General features: G+C 35.3%; 1 pseudogene; it reads right to left on the bottom strand.

Moving 5' to 3' along the window:
* Nucleotides 1–4,204: 4,204 nt before the first annotated feature.
* LOC140981592 (uncharacterized) lies at nt 4,205–21,461 on the bottom strand (annotated as a pseudogene).
* Nucleotides 21,462–25,727: the final 4,266 nt, after the last annotated feature.

Below are 25,727 nucleotides of genomic sequence, written 5' to 3'. Positions count from 1 at the left end.
AAAACATAGCTTAATATCATGAAATCATACCTAAAATCCTCTAATTAGAGCCACCTAAGGTCCTCAATACTTGCTGCAACTTATTGAATTTTTCTGCATTTAGAATGGCCGAAACCCTAGAGCACCATGGTTCTAATTTTCGACCCTAGCTCAACACTAGGCTGGACCAGCCCTGAACTAGAACACCCTAGAACCATGACCAGCCCAATGACCCCTTCCTGGACCTCCCTAACCATGCCCTTAGCCCTCAAACTTGCGGACATGCGCAACAATCCCGAATGCCCAAACATCGAACCAACCAAGTCACCCCCCCAATATAATCCTTTGAACTGCTTATGGACCACGACCAGCCACTCACAGCCCTCTCCTACCCTTGTCATGGACCCAAGAGGGTCGGCTTCTTGGCTGGGATAGAGCCATGCACAGCTGCACACTCCACAACTCTCGATCTAACAAAATCCGAGCCCTCCTACCCCATGGTACCGATCGGCCCTCACCTAAACCAACCAAGCTTCAACTCCAGCCCTTAAACCTCTTTCTTTTCGATCTTATCAGCTCCCTAGCAACCCAAGATGGCAGCACCCTTGCACAAGAATCACAAGAAAGTGAGTTGTAATCAAAACATGTGGATTTCATGACAAACCGAATTCATTAACATTTTAACATGCAAGGACCCAACAATAATCATACACGGCAGACATATCAACATATATACAACATGAATGATGAGAAAAAAAAGATACATGGCATGCCTTAACGTTTAAACGCTCAAAAACTTGAAGATACGGGCGTAGGGCTTGCACAGGAGAAGCGAGGAAGAAGCTTTCTGGAAAACTATGGAGGAACTCGAGAATGGCTACTGTAATTTTTGAAAAACTGATGTTGCTGCTCTGGGGTGGGCGCCCAAGAGGTAGGTTAGGGTTAGGGTTAGGGTTAGAGTGTGGAGTGTTTAAATGGTATACTTACGCACTAATGGGCCCTTAAATAAAAATTAAAGGAATTAAAAGGTTGGGCCCATCAAGCAATAAAATAAACCCATTGAGCCAAATAACACTCTCGAAAAATATTTCATTTAGGTACATTTTCGAAAATATTCTCCGAACCCTCGAAAAGTCCTCCGACTCGATAAAATTTGCGCATCGGTTAAAAAAAGTCCTCCGACTCGATAAAATTTGCGCACCGGTTATCTCAGGTCTTAGTTACTCGTTCGAGCGCGAAATGCAACTTAAAACCCTAATGCATGAAATTTTAAAATAAACATNCCCTGCCTATCCAATATCTGAGTAGGTCTCTCCTCGAAAGACAGGTTCGGTGTCAGCTGAAGTGGCTCATATTTGAGCTCATACGAAGGATTAGACATGTACTTCCACAGCATGGAGTCATGGAACACATTATGAACTCCCGTCAGATTCGATGGTAATGCAACTCTATAAGCGAGTGTCCCAACTCCCTCCAGGATCTCAGACGGTCCTATGTATCTAGGGCTGAGCTTGCCCTTCTTCCCAAATCTCATCACAACCTTCATAGGTGCAACCTTCACGAACACGTTTTCCCCTACGACAAACTCAAGATCTCTGCGTCGCTGATCTGCGTAACTCTTCTACCGGCTCTGCGCGATCTTCATTTTGTCTCGGATCTTGATCATTAACTCTGCAGTCTGACTGACAATATCCGACCCCAACTCTACCCTCTCTCCTACCTCGTCTCAATACACTGGAGACCTATACTTCTTCCCGTACAATGCCTCATATGGAGCCATACCGATAGATTCCTGATAACTGTTGTTGTACGTGAACTCCACAAGAGGTAACTTCAGCTCCCAACTACCCTGGAAGTCGATCACACATGCTCTGACAGGTCCTCCAATATCTGAATTACCCTCTCTGACTGTCCGTCGGTCTGAGTATGAAAGGCAGTACTAAAAAACAATTTGGTCCCCAATGCCTGATGCAGAATCTTCAAGAAAGCATACGTAAATCTCAGATCCTTGTCAGACACGATGGACATTGAAATCCCATGCAGCCTGACTATCTCTCTGATGTACAGCTCTGCGTACTGAGTCATTGTGAAAGTCTTCTTGATCGATAGGAAATGTGCTGATTTAGTGAGCCGATAAACTATCACCCAAATGGCATTATATCCTCCAGTCGTCCTCAGAAGCCCTTTCACAAAGTCCATGGAAATGTTCTCGCATTTCCATTTGGGAATATGGAGTGGTCTCAGCTTCCCTGCAGGTCTCTGATGCTCTGCCTTGACCTGCTGACATGTCAAATACTCGGAGACAAAACGCAGAATATCTCTCTTCTTGCCCAGCCACCAATAAAGAGACTGAAGATTCTTATACATCTTCGTACTCCCTGGATGGATGGAGCACGGGGTGCTGTGGTCAACGCTTGCTTCATCCTGTCAAAACTCTCCTGGTACTCGAGTCCACAAGCAAACTTCACGTTCTTCTTCGTCAAGGCGGTCAATGGCACCGTGATGGAAGAAAAACCCTGTATGAACTTCCGAAATTCCCTGCTAGACCCAAGAAATTGTGGATCTCTGTCACACTCTTAGGCACTGGCCAATCTCGGAATGTCTCAACCTTGCTAGGATCGATCTCCACTCTGTCTCATGATACAATATGTCCCAAGAATGCCACTCTGTCTAACAAGAACTTGTACTTACTGAACTTGGCATACAGTCGTATGTATTGTAAAGTTTGCAGTACGGTTCTCAGATGCTGACTATGCTCCTCTGTCTTTCGAATAGATCAGGCTGTCGTCTATGAAAACTATGACGAACTGATCCAAATATGGCTGAAACACGCGATTCATGAGATCCATGAAGATCGCTGGCGCGTTCGTCAATCCAAAGGGCATCACCATAAACTTATAATGCCCATAACACGTCCTGAATGCCGTCTTATGCACGTCAGACTCTCTCACCTTCAGCTGGTGGTGGTATCTTGATCGGAGATCTATCTTCGAGAATACAGATGCTCCCTGAAGCTGATCAAATAGATCCTCGTTCCTGGGAAGTGGATACTTGTTCTTGACCGTGACTTTTTTCAGTTCCTTGTAATCAATGTAGAGCCACATGCTGCCATCTTTCTTCTTAACCAACAGTACCGGTGCACCCCATGGAGAAAAGCTAGGGAGAATGAAACCCTTATCTAGAAAGTCCTGAATCTGATCCTTCAGTTCCTTCATCTCTGCAGGTGCTAGGCGAGAGGGTGCCTTAGAAATCGGCACTATATCTGGCATGAGCTCGATTGAAAAGTCCACCTCTATGTCCGGTGGAATGCCTAAATTATCGTCAAGGAAAACACTGGGAAATCTCTGACCACTTCGACTTTCTCTAGCCTCTAACTGACTGGCTCCGTCACTGCCATAATACTGGCCAAAAATGCCTGGCAGCCTCTCCTCAAGAGCTTCCTCGCACAGATGCAATAAATGATGTGTATGATCTGCTGATGTCTGGCTGCCTCAAACACAAACGACTTACCGCTGGGCAGTCGGACAGATAATGACCTCCGTCTAAAATCTATAGCAGCTCCATTCAAAGAAAGCCAATCCATACCGAGAATAATATCAAACTCTGGAAGCGGTAGCACAATCAGGTCTGCTTGCACCACATTTTTCTGTAACCGAAGCTCCAATCTCCTCGCTATCTGAGACGTAACTGATCTCCGGATGGAATAGATACTCTGAATCCCAAATCCATAGCCTCTGGTATCATTCCGATTCACTTGACAAAAGATTTGCATATAAATGAATGTGTAGCTCCGGAGTCTAGCAATGCATACGTGGCTACACCTGAAATATATATCCTTCTTGTGACAAAACATACCAGCAAATCCAATCGCGTTAAAACTTAAGAAATTTTCTATGAGCAATTATCCCAAAACTCTCGAAAACTACTGATTTAATTCTAGTACCTAATCAAAATTCTCGAATTTTATCTCAAAAATTTTGGAATTTGCAATTTGGACCTACAATTTTTTGAAAATTGCATTTTGTCCCCACCGTATTTTCGAATTTAGTCCAAATAATTCTTTAAAATTTTCGAAATTTACGAAATTTTTCCCCAAAATTTGAAAAATTCTTTCTTAAAATTTTGATTTTTTTGCAATAAGGTCCAAAATTCCCAGCTCATTTAATTCCATCCTTTGGTCTAACTAAGTAGAGCATACAACCTAATTTATTCTAGGCTCTTCATCCTAAATTGGGGCCCTGATTCCTCGGACAGTTAGCTGCTTTATGGCCCTCTTCTTTTCATATGAAGCACTTGAAAGTCCCCCACATACATTTGCCATAGTGAAGTTTGTTTCATTGTTTGCATGGCAGTCGTCTCTCCGGCTCAGGATCCCCTGGGTCCTGATGTGGCAGCTGCTGTCCAGGCCTCTTGAACTGACCCTGGGCTTCTGCTGCCCCTGCTGCCTCAGTGGCCCTGAATACTGCTTATTCTGCGGCTGAGTGCTCTGTTGGTCCTGATGCCTCTTTTGCTGCATCTCCATGTCGACATCTCTCAGAGCCTGCTCTGTATGAAATGCACAAGCTGTGGCCTCATTATAGCTCGCCGACCTCATCAGCATCACATCCAGGCATAAAGTGGGTCAGAGGCCATCCATGAAATGCCTCAGCTTCTGTGCAGCGTCTCTCGCAATAAAGGGAACAAAGTGACAGCCCCAGTCGAACTTCAAGATAAATTCGGCTACAGACGATTCTCCCTATCGGAGACTCATAAACTCCCTCGTCAGGCAGCCCCTCACGTCCGCTAGGAAATACTTGTTGAAGAAGATCTCCCTAAACTGGCACCAAGTGAGGGTAGTCAAATCCACCTCATGAGCGGCTCCCTCCCACCAAAGGGATGCAGAGTCCCTCAGTATGTAAATGGCGCACTAGACTCGGTCGCCATCCCTCATATCCAAGTACTGAAAGTGTATCTCCAAAGATCGAATCCAACTCTACGCCATGAAAAGATCAGTGGTACCCCTGAACTCCTTTGGGTTGAGCCATCTGAACTACTCATAAATGTCTGTCTGTGTGACACCCTAAAAACAAAGGTACATAAATGCATTTTTATTAATATAAATTTTACTATTTTCATTTTTCAATTTTTCCACATTATTTGTCGGTACAAATTTTATTTATATAAAGTATCTAGAAATACATTAAAATACATCACAATACACTTAAAAATTCATCAAGCACTATAAAGTTCCCATTTCAAAATCAAATACCCAAAATATAATAAAATATAATAACATATTATAATTTAGCTCAACATATATGTTAAGTAATTAAGTACAAAAATTATTAAGTTCAATGTAAAATAATTATAATTAAGTTCAATACATAGGTTTAATATAATATTATAATTAGATACAAGAATATAATAATATTACGTTTGGATAAACATAACAAATTTTCCATTTAATAAATAAATAAAAAAAATAATAATAAATTAATAAGGATAAGCTTGGATTCTCGGCTATATATACTGAACACTTTTCATTTTCAATCAAAACCAACCGAGAGAAAGACCACCCGAGAAGAAAGAAAGAAAGGAAGAGGGAAGGAGGAGGAAAGGGAAAAAGAGGAAGAAAAAATAGAAGAAAAAAGCTATACCCTTTCCGAAAAATTCCGATAAATCACCAACTATTCACCTCATATCGTAAAGCAATATAGCATTGGGGGTGACGAAAAAGGATCGATCAAAGAACAATAAATAAAACAAAGATATTCTGAAAAACGGCAACGGAATCCCGTTTCAAGCTAGGTACTTTTCCCTCATTTTTCTTATAGATACACAGCAAACTAGAGGTCGGCTTGAACATAAAAGTTGTACCTCTTGTTGCATAGATGAGGTACATACTGGCCGTCGTCCCAAAATATTGTCGGAACTAACATTTTTGAAATGCCGGAGTACCTTAGTTATCCATACAATGATATTTAAATCTGGTATTGATCGGGTAGGAATTAGAAAAAACTTTCAACATAAGAATTAAAGATCTTGCAAAGTTACATAACTTGGAAAAAAATCGGTCGCGCCTGGCCGCGGAAGGCCAGTCACGCGTCGGAACCGTTGGCGCGTGTACTGCACGCGTCGCCGTATCGCCGGTTTTCCGGCGAACGAACTTTCCTGGTGATATTTCCGACTTTTTGGCCAACTTTCGTAATGTTTGGAGATACCTTCTAATTAATATGAATTTTTCAAACTTAAGTAAATCAACCTGGTTAAATTTTGAACAAAAGATAATCTGGAAATGATCAGCTAGTTACTTAAAAACTCTATCATATGAATATCATTCATAATATATTTTTAGGATTTGCTCCAGCAACACGGATTATTAATCAAACCTAAACTGTAAGTTATCAGGTGAGAAAATTACTATTCATTTTTCTATTAAAGCCTTTGGCATTTGGCCTGGTAATTTCAATAGCATTTATTTAATGTTCAAATATCATTCACAATTCTTTTCGATTACTAATATATTTTTCTTGCATATTTATGAATAGATTGATATATCGTTAATGAATGGAGTCATGGAAAACAGATTTCGGTCCGGAAATTGAGTCCACTGGACAACGTGGCTTCGGCCCGGAAAATGAGTCCAATGAACAACGGGTCAAAAGTCCGGGGTATATGGTTCATCTGAACAACGCGCACCGAATATTTTGGTCCGGAGAATGGTTCACTTGGCTCGTAAAAAGTGCTCAATTAGAGCCACCAATGTTAATTTATGAAATTTTCATTTATCTATTATTCCATTACACAACATTCATAACATCTAAAGTGTTACGCCCATTACTTCATGCAAAATTATAATGAAGCGCTATTTTAATTTATTTAAAAGCTATATACTAATTTAAACTCACTAAGTCCTCAAAGACTTAACCTTCTGTTTCTTTTCGTCTATTGTAATTTCCAGACACAGGAAACCCAGAATTGGAACATGAGGAAAATAACTGAAGCTGAAATAAGAGCATTTGAAATTTGGGATGATCTGTGTATAAATAAATGTTAAGCTTCCGCTGTAAAATAATTGTACATATTTGAAATAAGAATGTAAATGTTTGTATATAATCTTTTAATGATAGTAGAAAATATTTAAATTTTTATCTACAATATTTTTTTTAATAATAATGGTAAAAATAAAGATAGCAGTTCAATAAAGAAAGATTGTAGAAATTGTGGCACTTAGTAAGGGAATAATTATGAATTCCTAAACCGGGCGTCACAGTCTGGGGTCGGGGATCCTGTTGTGCCTGCTCCATAAGCCTAGCAATACCCTCAAGTACACGGGTAGATGTGTCTCCTGACGGTGGTGGTGGTGGAGGTAGGCCTCTGTCGCCTCCTGAAGTATCATCCTAACGGTTTGTCCTAGGAGCGCGTCAGGGATTCATGATATCTTAATACAGTCCAAATTCTAAACGTAACATATCATGCAATTTAATCTAGTTTTTCAAAACATTTAATTCTTAAACCAAGCAAGTAGCTAAACATGTACCGTAAATCGCAGAAAAACATGCATCATGTAATCATGCATGTGATAGCATTAAAACTATTTAAAACATTTTAAATCATACAAACTTAAAGACTTGAGGCTTGAAGACTGAGCTGCAGAAGCTGGCTGTGGTACAACCCTACACAGGACCCTTGCTCTGATACCAACTGAAACATCTTCTGTTTAAAATGATACTAGAAATTTTTTTTTAAAGCTAATACTCGAAAATTATATTGAAATGCATGCGTGCAATACTGCTGAAAATTCGCATTTTTAAAATATCAGTAATCAACTAACAAGTAAAATACTTAAATTAAAACCCAAGACAAATCGTCATCCCCAAGCTTATGTTTTAAAAATAGACCAGATATGAAACATGTGAAACTCAAGATATCCAACATTGTTGGAACATTTCATGTTCGCAATCTTGATTTTGATGTTAACAAAACTTGTTATTTTGTTTCTAATGAATTTACCTAAGTGCACAGAAACTGAAACTGATCAGGATTCGAACTGATCAGTTATCAAGTCAAAACTGAAGCTATCGAGACGCAAACTGAAAGCGTCAACTGATTGCCCAAACTGAATAAGTTACAATATATGTATCAAATACCAGTTCAACTAATTGTCCAGCTGACAGGATGAAGAGCTCAACTGATGAAGAGTTCAGCTGACGAGCCAACTGATTTCACAAAACTAGCTCAAGATCAATTCAATTGTCCAGTTCATAACATCTGTTCGGAATCATTCCGTTTGCAGAAAATGACAAGCTTATTCAATGGAATTCAGCTGTGCACATTAAGGAAAATTTGTTGTCCAGTCAAAGGACAATAATGGACGTTGCATCAGAGATTAAAGCAAAAATATTTCAGAATGGCTGTCGAAAAGTACAGTCACATTACGAGGAACAGATTCAAATTGCAACGAACATATTTGATGAGTCTTGATGTACGGTCATATATTGCCGCTATAAATACAAGATGAAGAGCATCAACAAAACAACCAATAAGTGGAAATACACGTGTGCGGAAAAATAAGAGAGAAAAAGAAGCCACGCTGAACTCATATCCGCTTACAGAAACAATCAGCCCAGATTTGAGAGAACACCTCAAAGTGTTATCAGCTCAGTTTTGGAGCTTTTTCGTCTCAATGTATGAGAACACTTTCGTGTTGTATTCATATCAGTTCTCACACACATGCACACACAATCACTCACATATACAGAGAGTTAAGCTTATTGAATAGCTGAGTGAGTCTTGCACAAAGACATTAAACTTGTGTATGAAATCTTTGACACATAGACGTTAAACAAGTGTTGTCTGGAAGGTGCTGCCTTCAGTATAGACTAGGAGTTAAGTTAGGCAGTAGGGTAAGTCCTAAGCTGAGTGAGTTTGTACAAAGATTTGTATAAATTAAAGTCTTCTATTGAATTCTACATGAGGTGGCAAAAGGTGTGACGTAGCAGCAGTTGAAGTCTCCGAACATCCATAAACATATCTTGTGTACTTAACTGCTTAACTTTTGTTTTAAAACTGATTTGATCAGTTCAAGCAGTTATCAGTTCAGTTCTCACCATAACTGAATGTTAGAGTAGGTGCCCGTCGAGCCAAATGTTGGCCGAGGGTTCATGGTCAAACTCTATGTACAAACAATCTTTATTTTAATTATATTTTAAATTATTGTTTTTGGCACATGTTTATCTTTATACCCATGCTTGTTGTATAGATAAAGTCCTTGAATATACATATAGTAGAAAGAATATGAGATGCTCATATGATGAGTATCATGAAACTCATATTTGGAATACTGTATATTTTAAACAGTTCCTAGTCGATTCAGCAGCCGTTAACAAGGATAAAGGCCGCTCGATTTTGAGACTAGTATCTGTGATGTGAGTACCATGTTTCATTAGTAGGGGACATTGCGATGTTCGAGCATGCATATAGGTGCTCTTTGTAGAGTGCACTGAACAACTTTCCATGAAGGACTTTCCAAGTGATTCTTACTTATCGAATGGAAACTTCCTAGTTTATGGTTGTACACCATTAGTCCTTATGATCCGAGACAACATTGAGACTCTATATGTAAGGTCCAAAATTAAGACGACGTAATCCAATTTCATGTAAATCTAGGAAATATGAAAAATGAGTGATTAAATAATTTTAATTGCTAAACTGATTATGTGACACGTTTATGTAATGTTTTAGTAGTTTTCTACTTACATGCATTAAAACTGTATTTTTAAGGATTATTCGATTAGCGATCGAGGAACGGAGACCGATAGCTGAAAAAATGAAAAATGTTTTTATTAAATAATTATTTTTAATTATTTAAAATATGGTTGATGCTTTTTCATATTTTTGAAAATAAGTAGTTTTGAGGTGATTTTATACGCCGGGATGTAAATTTTATCGGTGTTGGTTCTTCAACAAAAATGCAAACGTTTTGACAACCCGGCTAATAAATTCACAAACTTATTTAAACAAAATTATTTTTATATTTTAAGTAAGCATTAATGGGCATAATTTACCTAATTACTGGGCTTAAGCCTTATTAGAAACTTAATTAACTATTTAATGTACAAAACTCACCCCATTAACCCTACAACCCCACGCCACTTTTCAAAATTCAGCCTAAAATTCTCTCCAATCAAAAGGTTCGAAATTTTCAGGGGAGTTTCAAGCCAAGGTTATCGTTGCCATTCTTCGCAATCGTCAACAAGAATTCGTGCGTTAAATAAACAAAGGCACGCCATAATTCTTCCTTCAACCATCATCATGCCATAATATGTTCTTATGTATGAATTGCATGGAATAACAAGTGACACTTTGAATTATTTTCGTTTTTATGCAACACGTGAAATTTCAAGCATGATTTTGATTCAAAATTTTGTTGTTTACATGTATATAGGGGCTGTCATGATTAGGGGTGTCTAGGGGATGTTTTTACACGAGTTAGAGAGTTCGAAATCACCCAAAACACGATGTACACCAGAAATGATCAAGTTAGGGACCATATGATGTCATAGGCTCGGGTTGCATGGCTCGTCGCTGGGCTTGGGCTTGGCTTGGGACCAGGGTTAGCCAGGGTTGTGGTTGATTTGGGGGAAGAGCCCTAGCTACGCTAGGGCTCGAGTCGAGAGGGCTGGGAAGATTCTAGCAGAGTCGCGCAGGTTCAGCGGCTTGTGCAAGGTAGATGGCTCGGCATGGGGACTTCGGGTTGGGCTAGGGTGACTCCTTAGGGACCTAGGTGGGTGCACAATAGGCTGGTTCAAGGGCAGGGTCGATGGCTAGGGACCTGGGTGCGAAACAAGAGTCACATGTCTACTCGGAGTCTCGGCAAAGTGCATGAGCTGGTTGTGTGCCTTCGGTTTCGAGATAGGGATCTGATCAGTGCGTTCCAAGGGTCCACAATGGTGTCTAGAGGGGTTGGTCCGCGTTTGGTATTGCATGGTTTGAGGGTGGCTCGAGAAAATCAGACCGTGGGTCGGGGTTGAAACATATGGGTCAAGTTAGGGTTTTCCTTTGTTAAATAAATCGAAACAGGGCTCACGGGGGTTGAGTCGTGGTTCACGACGACCAAAATAATATAAAAGTCTGAGTTTTAAATTTAGGAATTTTATATTAAAGTTTGAAATTTTTCGGGATTAAAACGCATTAAAAACGATTAATTAGAGAATAATTAAAAAGCCTCGTATTTAAGCTAAATAAAATTTTGAGAAATTTAATTTATGCTTAAATAATTAATTAGAACATGTTAGAGTCAATGAAATTATGAAAAAGTCAAAAACGTAAAATTTTACGTTTAGGGGTAAAACGATAATTTTACACCCGAAAATTTGTAAACGTCATGACAGTGCTCTGATTGCTGTTTTATATGTTAACATGATTATTTTAAATGTTCATGGATATGTATGGGTTAAAAATGTTATTTTTAAAATGTTTATGGATTTTATGATTTAACGTGGACATTTAAAAGATATGTTGTATGCTTGGTTTAAAAGAAAACGTTATAAGCATGTTTAAATTTTATAAAGTGATGAGAAGATGAAACGTTGAAGGAATTGGAGTAATTGTGACTAATACGATGATATGTTGGAGATATCGTGAGGGTGACGGTTCCAGTGAGAGCCCGACGATCGTATTTCCATGGATACGAATATGTATACGATGATATGTTAATACGTAAGGCCAATGCTCAGTTGATCGGTGAGAGTGTTGCCGATGTCCCTGCCGCCCAGTACTGTGGTTACATGTATATGGATCCATCGCCCAACACGTAGACGTAGATGAACACGAAAGTCACAAATAACGATCTGAATTCAACGAAAAGGAAAAAGGAATACGCATTTGTTGATGATAATATGTATATGAATATGCTGAAGATTATATGAAAATGTTTATGGTTGAAGTTTATACATGTCAAGAAAATGGTATTTTTACGTATAAGTATTTTTCATCATTGCTTGTGGTTTTATACGTATTATTTGGTATCAAGAATATGATGTGTTGAGTCTTTAGACTTACTATGTGTGATTGATGCAGGTGAGTATGATAATAATGTTGAGGGAGGCTTGGATGTCTGATTTGACTGGACTGTAGGTGCACATGACCCGAAGACCAACGCTTCTATTTTCCGCACTTATGATTTACGTTTATGATTACGTTAAAGATTTTACGAATTTTTATTTATGCTTTTGAGAGATTTTTGAGAGGTTTATAGTATTGGCTATACTTTTCAAATTTATTGCTTTTTAGGTTTGGTAAAACGTTTGACGATTTTATGTTTTGAGATATTTCTTTGGATTTTCAAATACTAGTTGGGTATTTTATTTTAAAATGGTGTCAAAATATTTTTATGCATGTATATGTTGGGTTCGACTGAAATAAGTTAGGTTTTAAAAAAATATTTCTTGTACTTTTTAAGCAAAACGAATAGCAAAACGAATAGCAGACGTTTCAGTTGGTATCAGAGCAAAGGTTCTGTAAAGGGTTGTGCCATCATCAGTGCCGGAAAGATCAGTCGTCAAACCTCAATTTGTAAGTTTTATATGCTTTATATGATTTAATATGATGTTACGTGCATGATGACATAAATAATACGTTTACGTTACATGTTTACTTGCTTTTTGAGTATATTCGCTTTGCATGCTTAAATTGCTAAATAAATTATGATATGTCACGTGATTAGAAAACTTAGATTTAAATTCATGTTGGTTACGTTAGAATTTGAAAAACATTCAGATAAAATGCCACCTATACGTGCCCCTTGTTGTGACTTTGATTGTTGCACTCCCAATAGCAGATTGTCCGCAAGTAGTATAATTTGGTTAATCCGATATCGTATCCAAAGGTGAGCTACTGTAATTACAAGTCTACTACAATGTCTTTTTGTTTTTGTTTCTGTTTTTGTTTTTCTTTTATTTGTTTGAATCTTTAATTGGTAATTTTTTATTGTTTAAATTTTAATTAAGTAGTTGAGATTAGAGGATCCACTCTTGATAGTTTAATAAAGTTAACATTGATGAACATTATTGAAATCTACTTAATAAAATGGTTCCAATATATTAAATAATCATATTTATATTATGTTATATACTATTTTCTTATAAATATAAAATATATATCAAAACTTCTAAATGTTGTCAAGTATTTATTGTGCTATATATATGTAAACACTAAATCAAGGTTCCCACTTTAAATGGTTGGTAAAACCAATTAACATTTAAATGGTACCAAGAATTTAGTGTAACATATAGCAACAATAAATCAAAACTCCCACTTATAAGTAAGGTATAAAAAAGCTTAAATAAATAAATATAACATAAATAATAATTAATGATTAAATAAAAAAAAAAAAAAGAAAGAGAGAAATATTATGAACTCAAAGATTTGTTCATAGAATGAGAGATATCTAAATTCATTACAATGCACCCCAATTTATAGCCAAATTTGGGGAGACAACCACAAATAAAATATTATTTTTTACACATAAGTCTTCATTGGTGTTCCAAGAAATTATATTTTAATACACATCACTTTTGAAAATCTCCCCATCCAATTTTGGCTTCTCCACATAAAATAAAACATGTGGATAATTGAGTTGTTTGAATTGTGGTATTTTATTTTAACCATTTGACCAAGTAGTTTGAGAGATATGGTCAAAATACTAGAGCATGGTAAAACTGCCACTTCTTTGGTAACTTTGTTTGTTGCTTAATTTGATCCCAATTGTGAGAAGATTTTTATCTCATGCTTGTCACCAATATTGTAGATATTATCATGAACTTTCTACAGGTCCAAGAATCATCTTAATCCCATTTGCAACGCAAAGTTTATTCTTGTTTTATCGAACCTGTAAAAATAGTAAAAACTTATAATTACACAACAACTTATTTTTTATAAAATTTATTATAAAACATATAATATTTAAACATTTAATAAAACAAAAACTATAAATTTATATTATAAAACATTTAATTAATGTACAATTTTTATATTTATCACAACCCCTAACCAGCTTATTGTAGTCCCTAGCAATTTAAGCGTTAATACCAATACAAAACATATTGATTAAATTAAATAGAAATGTAATCGGAATTATCCAAGTGTTTAAATTAAATTTGAAAATTGTCAAAGTTATATCAAGATCATCATAATTATAATTTATGAAATAATCTGAGCTGATCAATTCAAATCTTATTTTCAGGTAGTTAAATGTACATGGCCTTCAGAAATTCCTAGTAAGAGTCTCAAATCCATATCCTCACGGGTTAATAAATTTTTCAATTTATGGGAACGATTTCTCTCATGGAGTTGGAATACAGATAAATACTCAGGAAAATGGTTTACAGAATGCAGACAGACAAACGAGCCAAACTAGTCAAAAGATAGGAAATCCATTGATTCAAAATCTAGTTGTTCTTATTATATATTTTTTCCTGATCTTTTTTTTCATAACATCATGGAATCAGACTAAGTTTATGCTTTTTGACCACATATTTATTTAATTTGTACAATAAATTTCTCTCTTTCTTTTTTTTTCTTTTATGAGAGATAAATGGGTCGTAGCATATAACTTAAAAATTACATAGATCTTCAACATCTTTCTTTTTGTTTTTTTTTCTTCCGGAAATATCATTTTTTTTCAAAATAAGAACTCCAGATCTAAACAATAGATAGCCTCTCTCATGATCAATAAAGGCACGAAAGTTGTTTTCTCAGTCCTCTCCACTCACTCACAAAATATGTGTGAGTTTAAAATTTTAGGCACTCTTATAAGGTATATCTTGGCCCATATACTTTAATACCTGATTTTATCACAATGGTTAATCACTAAAAAAAAGATTTCATAAATCATATTTTTATATTGATCATAACATTAAAATTGACATTTTTTCAAATAAAAATTTAAACATCCTTAAATAAATTAATACATGTTCTAATTTAAACCTTTCAAACATGTAATCTATGATATTTTTGCAAAAATTACTAAGATACAAACAATAAACATGGTCTTATTTTAAAATAATATATTTTTTTAAATATATTTATATTTTTATTTTTTTTATATTTTTTTAATAATTTTTTATAAGTTTGTTCTCCCCCCAAACAGAATATGACATTGTCCATAATGTCAAAATAACTATTAATAAAGAGTACATAATGAAAGAGATATCACCTTGAATTTTATTGAAGATAACAAACTGAAACAAACGCAAACCAATCCATGACTTTTGAATCAATGATCCAACTTTCTTTTCTTACTGCTTGATTGCGACCAATTGATCTTTGCTATCATCGGATCAGGTTTATGAACAAAAGCTTCAAAATCATCAATTAATTGGTCGGCAGTCGAAGCAGAGATGAGCATCCTTCGTGAATTTTCTGAAATGAAATTCTGTTCCACAGCTTTATCAAGAAATGTCAAAAAACTGTCATAATAATTATTGATATTCAACAAGCCCACAGGTTTATTATGGATATTAATTTGTGCCCAAGAAACAGTGTGAAAAATTTCTTCTAATGTACCAAAACCACCTGGTAATGCGATAAAAGCATCAGAATTTTCAATCATTTTGGTGATTCTTTCATACATTGAAGAAACTTTTAATTCCTCCCCAATCGTAACACCTGTAATATTTCCTTCAGCTAAACCTGTAGGAATAATACCCAAAACCTGACTACCTCCAAGATGTGCAGATGTTGAAACAGATCTCATTAACCCAATATTACCTCCCCTATATACCAAGTGAATTTTTCTCTCAGCCAATATCTTTCCAAGATTATTTGCTGCTTCTACAAAAACTTCATTTTTTTCAGAACTCGACCCACAAAATACACAAATATTTTTCAATGTTTGTGCAGAGGATCCAGCCATGTTTTTACTTTCTTTTTGGTCTGCGAAAATAGAGAGAAAGATGAGAGATTTTATAGGGGTTATATGTTATCATGACAAAACTATGGGTCACAGTAGTAAACAGAATAAACAGTAAAAACAATAATAACACACATGCATATAAACAAGAGTGTGATTGTGGCTCACAATTTTCCTCTGGTTTTACGTCCAGAAACGGCTTCAAAGCCTTTTATGAGTCGAGGATATGCTTCCCATCCATTTTTCTTATAAATTGGCAAACAGGGTCTTTTTTAGTCGGATTCCCAAGACTATTAAAATGACACTCGTCTTGGAATTGTTTCCATAAACGGAGAAGTTCAATATGCACGTGTCAACTAGAATGCGTCTCAAGAGTCAATAAGATGTTATCTAATGACTCCTTACTCAGCCCATTCTTAATGAAACCAATTTTATCATCTCTGTTATTGGAAACATATCCCAAAGATCTGCATCGTTTGTCACAAGTCCATCTTGCACATTTATGACAAACCCCTAAACTTTTGGCCCTTCGTTTTTTCGTTTAAGTACTTTTTCCTAATCCAGGCATATACCAAATGAGTAATGACTGTTGAACTTCTCCTCCTAATCGGACCTTAGCTTCTATTACAAGACGAATATCTTCTGGAATTCCTTTTCGCATTAAAAATCTCAATCTTTTACACCTACCTGCATAAATTTTTCTTAGAACATTTTCAGAAACAGAGGGAAAATATTTGCAAATTTTTTAGAGAATTTCATCCATTTTGAAAAGAAAAGAAATGATTTTTTTTGTATCAGCAATTGTGGGAAACTGATTAAACCGATTATGAGAGCCACGGAGTACCGTTATCCGCCATTTAACCGAGAAAATAAAAAGATTAAGGAAACCTGAAATAAAAACAAACAAAATTAATTGCAATACAAAAAATCAATGATCGGAAAGGGAAATAAACTCTTCTTTAAAGATTTCATTTTCTAAAAATGGTTTAAGCCTTTGTCCATTTACTTTAAAAACATCACTATTTTCAGGATTTTCAATGTCCACAGCTCCATAAGGATACACATGTTTTACAACATATGGACCTGTCCATCTTGATCGTAATTTTCCTGGGAATATGTGAAGTCGCGAATTATAAAACAAAACTTTTTTACCAATCTCAAAAGATTTTCTAAGAATTGTTTTATCATGAAATGATTTGATTTTTTGCTTTATAAATCCTTGAATTCTCATACGCGCCATTTCTGAGTTCATCAAGTTCATTAAGTTGCAATTTGCGCAATTTGTTGGCATCATCCATGCTTGAATTAAAAGTTTTGATCGCCCAATAAGCTTTATGTTCCAATTCCACAGGCAAATGACAATATTTTCCGTAAACCAACCTATAGGGAGACATATTCAATGATGTTTTAAAAGCTGTTCGATATGCCCAAAGTGCATCATTAAGTCGCAGAGACCAATCTTTTCTATTTGAGTTAACAGTTTTTTCCAAAATTTGCTTTATCTCCCTATTAGCTAATTCAACTTGTCCATTTGTTTGAGGATGATAAGGAGTAGTTACTTTGTGAGTAATACCATATTTTTTCATTAACGAAGCAAATGGTTTATTAACAAAGTGAGTTCCCCCATCACTTATCATGGCTCGAGGAATTCCAAATCTACTAAAAATATTTTCTTTTAAAAATTTGATGAGGATTTTATGATCATTTGTTCAACATGGAATTGCCTCTATCCATTTGGAAACATAATCAACTGCAACTAAAATATACAAGTATCCAAACGAAGGTGGAAAAGGTCCCATAAAATCAATTCCCCAACAGTCAAAGATTTCAATTTCAATTATAAGATTCAAAGGCATCATGTTTTTTTTTGAAATCGCACCCAATTTTTGACAATTTTCACAGATCTTGCAGATTTCGTGGGTATCTTTAAACAAAGTGGGTCAATAAAATCCACACTGCAAGATTTTTGCAGCAGTTTTCTTTGAAGAAAAATGTCCTCCGCATGCTTCTGAATGACAAAATTTAATGACACTACTTACCTCATTGTTGGGTATGCAACGCCGAAAAATTTGATCCGGACAATACTTGAACAGATACGGATCATCCCAATAAAAGTTTTTTACCTCATTCAAAAATTTTCTTTTCTATTGAGAACTCCATTGCGGTGGAATTTTTCCTGTCACAAGAAAATTTACTATGTTAGCAAACCAAGGTGTAGTAGTAACTGAAAATAGATGTTCATCAGGAAAATTATCGTTAATTGGTGTCATTTCATAAGATGATCATGTTACTAGTCTCGATAAATGATCGGCTACAACATTCTCGGTTCTTTTTTTTATCTATGATCACAATGTCAAATTCTTGGAGCAACAAAATCCATCGTATCAGTCGTGGCTTTGCATCCTCTTTGGTCAACAAATATCTAATAGCAGAATGATCAGTAAACACAATAGTCGTTAATCCAATCAAATAAGAGCGAAATTTATCTAATGCAAATATTACAGCAAGTAGTTCTTTTTCAGTTGTGGAATAATTCATTTGAACATTGTTTAAAGTTCTACTTGCATAATATATCACATAAGGCTTACCGTTTCTTCTTTGACACAATACTACACCGACTGCATAATCACTCGCATCGCACATGATTTCAAATGGTAAAGACCAATCAGGAGGTTGCATGATAGGAGTTGATGTTAAATGTCGAATGATTTTATCAAAAGCATTTTGGCATTCTTGATTCCATTCAAATACAGTGTCTTTTGTTAAGAGGTTACAAATGGGTTTAGAGATTAAACTAAAGTCCTTTATAAGCCTCCTCTAAAATCCAACATGTCCCAAAAATGAACGAATTTCTTTAATGGTTTTTGGAGGGGGTAAATTGGCAATGACATCAACTTTTGCTTTATCAACTTCAATTCCATGAGATGACACAATATGTCCCAAAACAATCCCAGAATTAATCATGTAATGACATTTTTCTCAATTTAAAATAAGACCTTTTCCTCACATCTTTTTAAAATTTTTTCTAAATTTTCTAGACAATTATCAAATATACTCCCAAAAATAGTTAAATCATCTATGAAAATCTCCAAACAATTTTCAACCATGTCGCTAGAAATGCTTAGCATACATCTTTGAAATGTTGCTGGGCATTGCATAAACCAAATGTCATCCTTCTGAATGCAAATGTTCCAAAAGGACATGTGAATGTAGTTTTTTCTTGATCTTCAAGTGCAATGGGAATTTGATAATAACCTGAGTATCCATCAAGAAAACAGTAGTAGGGATGACCTGCCACTCTTTCTAAAATTTGATCCAAAAATGGTAATGTAAAATGATCTTTTTTAGTGGCATCATTTAATTTTATGTAATCAATACACATACGCCAACTAGATGGGACTCGACTTGTTAACAATTCACCTTTTTCATTTTTTATCACAGTGATGCCAGATTTTTTTGGAGCTACTTGTGTTGGACTTACCCACTTACTATCAGAAATAGGATAGATAATTCCAACATCAAGTAGTTTGAGAACTCCAGTTTTCACAACATCTTTCATGTGCGGATTTAATCTCCTTTGTGGTTGTTGAGATGTTTTAGCATTTTCTTCTAAATGAATTTTGTGAGTGCAAATTAGTGGATTAATGCCCTTGAGATCTTTTAATGTCCAACCAATTGCATTTTTATGTCTTTTAAGCATATCAACTAATTTACCTTCTTGATCACTTGCTAGTTTGGAAGAAATTACCACCGGATATGTTTCATCTTCTCCAAGAAATGCATACTTCAATTCTTCTGGCAAAGGTTTTAACTCCAATATGGGTGGTTCATCTTTGTTCTCATATTTTGCCTCAAATTCTTTCTCTGATCCTGGTAACGAGTGATACCTGATAAAATCATCAAGATCAATTTCAATATTTTCTTTAACAGTTTCAATTGAACAAATATCTAATTGATCACGAGTACTCCCTTCTTGAATGTTTTCTTCCACAAGAGTTTCAATAAGATTTTCATCTTCACTTTCATCTCCTTTGTCATGTGGTTGCTTACAAAGATTAAACACATTAAGCTCCAAGGTCATGTTACCAAATGACAACTTCATTATTCCATTCCTGCAATTTATAAGAGCATTAGAAGTTGCTAAAAATGGACGACCTAAAATTACAGGAATTGCATTACAAGCTTCGATAGGTTGTGTATCTAAAACTATGAAATCGACAGGATATACAAAGTTATCAACTTGGACCAACACGTCTTCTACCATACCTCTTGGCACTTTAACAGATCTATCAGCAAGTAAAAGTGTTACCGAAGTAGGTTTTAACTCGCCTAGATTGAGTTCTTGATAAACTGAATATGGAAGTAAATTCACACTAGCTCCAAGGTCAAGCAAGGCTTTTTTAATCTTTCGTTCTCCAATAATACAAGAAATAGTAGGACAACCAGGGTCTTTGTATTTCAAAGCATTATTATTTTGAATGATTGCACTTACTTGTTCGGCTAAAAATGCTTTCTTTTTCACATTCAATTTTCTTTTCACAGTGCACAAGTCTTTCAAAAATTTGGCATATGATGGTACCTGTTTTATTGCATCTAATAAAGGAATATTAACTTTTACTTGTTTAAAAATATCATATATATCAGAATTCAAATTTGATTTTTTTGTATTTTTCAATGCATGAGGGAATGGTGGTGACACTGTCTGTTGAACCTCCTCTTCGCAAGTTATGGGTTCCACTTCCTTACCCTTTGGAGTTGATTTATCATCATCTTCACAAGGTTCAAGAATGGATTTTTCCACAACCTTACCACTTCGAAGGGTAATAACAGATTTTACCTGATCCATCGGTTGAGTTCCAGAAGTTCCAGTTTGTGAATGATGATCCTTGGGATTAGGCAGAGGTTGTGAAGGAAATTTACCTTTTTCATGAACATTAAGTGCAGATGCAAATTTAGCAAGAGTATCTTTCAAATCTGTCATGGTTTGAGCAGTTTGAGTATTGATAGACTCTTGCTTTGCAATGAAAGAATTCAATATATCTTCCAAATTCCTTTTAGGTGGAGGAACATAAGGTGCATAATTTTGAAAATTTTGTTGATTTTGGAAATGTGGTTGTGAAAATTGTGCAGCATTATCATTCCTCCAACTAAAATTTGGATGATTTCGCCAACCTGGATTGTAACTTTGAGAAAATGGTTCAAAATTTGGCCTTTTGAGATTGTTTAAAACATTGGCTTGTTCATGGAGACATTCTTTAAAAGAAGGCAAAGTGGGACAATCTTTTGTAGAATGATCACTTGTATCACAGATGTGACATGCAATTTCTTGAACAGATTTTAATTGACCATTCTTTTTCAATTCAAGTGCCTCAACTTTTCTTGCCAAAGAGGTAAATCTAGCTTGAAGATCATGTTCATCTTTGAGAGTGTACATACCTCCACCAGATGTAGGAGATTGAATCTTGTTTGATGGTTCGATTGTACCTATAGTGTCCCAATTTTGAGCATTTTCAGCTAATGAATCGAGATACTCAATTGCCTCATTTGGATCTTTATCTTCAAATGTTCCATTACACATAAATTCAACCATTTGCCTATCTTTAGGTGTTAAGCCTTCATAAAATTGAGAAACAACTCTCCAAATTTCAAAACCATGATGTGGACAAAGATTAAGCAATTCTTTATATCTATCCCAACACTGATAAAAAGTTTCTCCTTGTTTTTGAGTGAAAGTGATGATTTGCCTTTTGAAAGAATTTGTTCTATGATATGGAAAAAACTTTTTCAAAAATTGTTGTTGCAATTCATCCCAAGTTCGAATGGATCCCGATCTAAGATTTTGTAGCCAAGTTTTAGCTTTATCTTTTAAAGAAAAAGGAAAAAGCTTAAGTCGAATGGTGTTCATGCTACAATTTAGATCATTATATGTGTTGCACACTTTTTCAAATTCTCGTAAATACATGTATGGATTTTAAGAATCTAAGCCATGAAAGTTGGGTGAAAGTTGGATAATACCAGGTTTAAAATTGAAATGAGATGCATCAGGGGGAAAAACTAGACATGAAAGTGCACTAGTACGTGTAGGATTCATGTGATCTCTATGTGTTCTTCGCCTATCATGATCATGTTGAGATTGAATTTCATCTTCATTTTCTTAGATTGGTTCTTCCATCATGTTTTGTAAAAATAAAGGGTTATTTCGAATGAGTCGACCACTAAGTGTACGTAACCAAATAATGCTCATGCAAATGCAAAAGAAAAAGAAGAAAAACACACAAAAACAATAAAAAATTCAAAGAAAGAAAATTAAATAGACTTGAAATTAAATTATACTTCCCCGGAAACGGCGCCAAAAACTTGTTGTGACTTTGATTGTTGCCCTCCCAATAGCAGGTTGTCCGCAAGTAGTATAATTCGATGAATCCTATATCGTATCCACAGGGAAGCTACGGTAATTACAAGTCCACTACAATGTCTTTTTGTTTTTGTTTTTCTTTTAATTTTTTGAATCTTTAATTGGTAATTTTTAATTGTTCAAATTTTAATTTAAGTAGTTGAGATTAGAGGATCCACTCTTGATATTTTAATAAAGTTAACATTAATGAATATTATTGAAATCCACTTAATAAAATGGTTCCAATGTATTAAATAATCATATTTATATTATGTTATATACTATTTTCTTATAAGCATAAAATATATATCAAAACTTATAAATGTTGTCAAGTATTTATTGTACTATATATATTTGTAAACACTAAATCAAGGTTCCCACTTTAAATGGTTGGTAAAACCAAACTAACATTTAAATGGTACCAAGAAATTAATAATATGATATATTGATATATAATAAATCAAGGCATCCACTTTAAATGGTTGGTAAAACCAAACAAACATTTAAATGGTACCAAGAATTTAGTGTAACATATAGCAACAATAAATCAAAACTCCCACTTATAAGTAGGGTATAAAAATGCTTAAAGAAATAAATATAACATAAACAATAAATAATGATTAAATAATATAAAACATAGATTATTACCTTTTAATAACCTTATTATCATACCAAGAGCTTCACCTTTTCATCTCAACCTTGGGAAGTTAGCTACTCATTATTCAAAGTATAAAACTTTGAATATGAAATTAACATGCTAATTATTTTTAAATGATGAAATAAAGGAAAAATATAGAGATAAATATTATGAACTCAAAGATTTGTTCATAGAATGAGGGATATCTCAATTCATTACAATGCACCCTTATTTATATATAAATTTAAGGAGACAACCACAAATAAAATATTATTTTTTACACAAAAGTCTTCATTGGTGTTCCAAGAAATTATATTTTAATACACATCACTTTTGAAAATCTTCCATTCCAATTTATTATAAAACATATAATATTTAAACATTTAATAAAACAAAAACTATAAATTTATATTATAAAACATTTAATTAATGTACAATTTTTATATTTATCACCCCTGTTATTGAGAATCAAGCTTAGAATAGTGTGAACCGACAAGAGAATCAGAATGTTAATGCACCCTCACCTCCTAATGGGGATGCTGCTACTCGTTCCTTTGATAGGATGGCTCGTCTCTTCGAGCAGCAGATACAACAGCAACAATTACAGCAACAGCAGTTACAGCAGGCACCTAGGCCACATCATGACATATATGATCAGTTCCGGAGGCTAGGGCCGAAGGAATTTTTTGGCACCACTGATCGCTTTGCTACTGAAAGTTGGATTCGTTCACTCGAGGTACACTTTCGTTATCTGAATATGGGGGATGCTGACCCAGTGAGATGTGACACTTACCTGTTCAGGGATGTACTTCTTAATGGTGGGAAGGAGCCGAGCATGGTGTTAACATCGCTACTCTTACTTGGGTTCAATTCATGGAGATATTCTATGAGAAGTATTTTACTCACGATGTTAGAGGGCGACGGAAGAGAGATTTTATGGGCCTTCGTCAGGGACTCTCGACTGTTGCTGAATTTGTGAAGAAATTCGATAAGGGTTATCACTTTGTACCCCTTATGGTGAGGGATCCTGCAGAGAAGTTGAGGCACCTCATGGATGGTCTACGACCTACCATTCGAAATAATGTTATGATGATGCGTCTTTTGGATTATGCTACCGCTACTGCTTATGCATTCCAGTCTGAGAAGTCTTTGAGGGACATTGAGTTTGAGTTACAGCGCAAGAGACAACAACATCATAATAATAATCAGCCAAACAAGAAGCCATATACGGGTCTTCCTAGACCTCAAGGGCCTCAAAAGCCTCAAGGTCAAGTCAAGAAACAAGCACCACCAAAGCCACAAAATCCTGGAGCACCGAAACCTGCTGAGAGGAAACCACACAAATAGTGTAAGCGCTTTCATTTTGGCAAGTGCATGTGGGGATCTTTTAGATGCTTCGTATGCAAGGATGAGGGGCATAAGGATGCTGATTGCCCGAAGAAGAATGCACCTACTGTTGGAAGAGCATATGTTATGAATGCTGAAGAAGCTGAAGAGGTGGCAGGCACTATGGTTATCACGAGTAACCTAGTCATTTAACATTTTTATATTGCTTTTAAATTGAATGAAATGTTAAATTGGTTATTAAAATTGAATTGGGATCAAGTTTAACCTAGTGAAAATTAGGTTGTATGTTCTACCTTAGTTGGATTTAAGATATGATTTTGGAAGCCCTAGAAATCGAGATTGAATTTTGTGCCTTATTTTATGCAAAGGATGAATCAATTTCAAATAAAAGTTTTAGGGCCAAAATTAAAGAAAATCATAAATAAGGGTTATATAGGGGTTTTGAAATTATTGAGGGGTCTTTGTGCAATTTTCGAAATTTGGAGGACTAAATTGTAATTTTGAAAGATTAAGGGACCGAAAATGCTAATTTTAGAATTCTTAAGGATCCAATAAGTAAAAAAATTAGAAACTTAAGGGACTAAATTGGAAACTTTCGAAAATTTAAGGATCAAATTACAAATATTCGAAAAATTTGTGACTAAATGCAAATTTCAAAAAATTTAAAGGCTAAAATGCAATTTTTCAAGAAATGCTTAAGCTCAACGCACAATCTTCACATAACTTTGGGAGAATAATGATAGAAATTCATTAGGGTTGAAAAAGAAAAGATTTAAAAGAGGTTTTGAAAGCAGGGAGGATTATCATTCAAGGGGTAGCTACTTAGGCACTGCTAGATTGAGGAGCTACACATTCCTTCATATCTGAAACCTTCATCAAACGACTTAATATTATTCCTGAAGATATGGGTTTGGGTTTTCAAGTTTTTATTCCTTCCGGTGATCAAATGCTCACGTCTAAAATTGTCAAGAATCTGGAGCTTCGTTTATTCAAAGATATAGTTCGGGCAGATCTTATTGTGCTTCATATGCCTGAATTTGTTATTATACTTGGGATGGATTGGTTATCAGCGAATGGAGCTTTGATTGATTTTCGTCAGCGATCAGTGTTTATTCAATCGCCTAGTGGAAAATCTTTTGTCTTTGAGGCGACGAGAAACAAGCAAATGCCGCACATTATCTCTGTCTGTGTGCGAGTAAACTTATTAGACGTGGATGCCAAGCTTTTCTAGCATGTGTCACTACCGTACATGCTCCTATCAGTCAGAAATTAGAAGATGTTGATATTGTCAGAGATCTTCCTAGCATCTTTCTCGAGGACGTTTCTGGCATTCAGCCCGATCATGAGGTGGAATTCTCTATTGATCTAATGCCAGGCACTGTTCCTATATCTAAAGCACCTTATCGTCTAGCACCCGCTGAAATGAAAAAAATTAAAAGATCCGATCCAAGAATTGCTAGACAAGAGTTTTATTCGCC

Source organism: Primulina huaijiensis, chromosome 7, assembly GCF_012295235.1.
Source record: "Primulina huaijiensis isolate GDHJ02 chromosome 7, ASM1229523v2, whole genome shotgun sequence".
NCBI lineage: Eukaryota > Viridiplantae > Streptophyta > Magnoliopsida > Lamiales > Gesneriaceae > Primulina > Primulina huaijiensis.
Note: the sequence above shows the minus strand (reverse complement) of the source record. Positions and strands in the feature narration are given on the sequence as shown.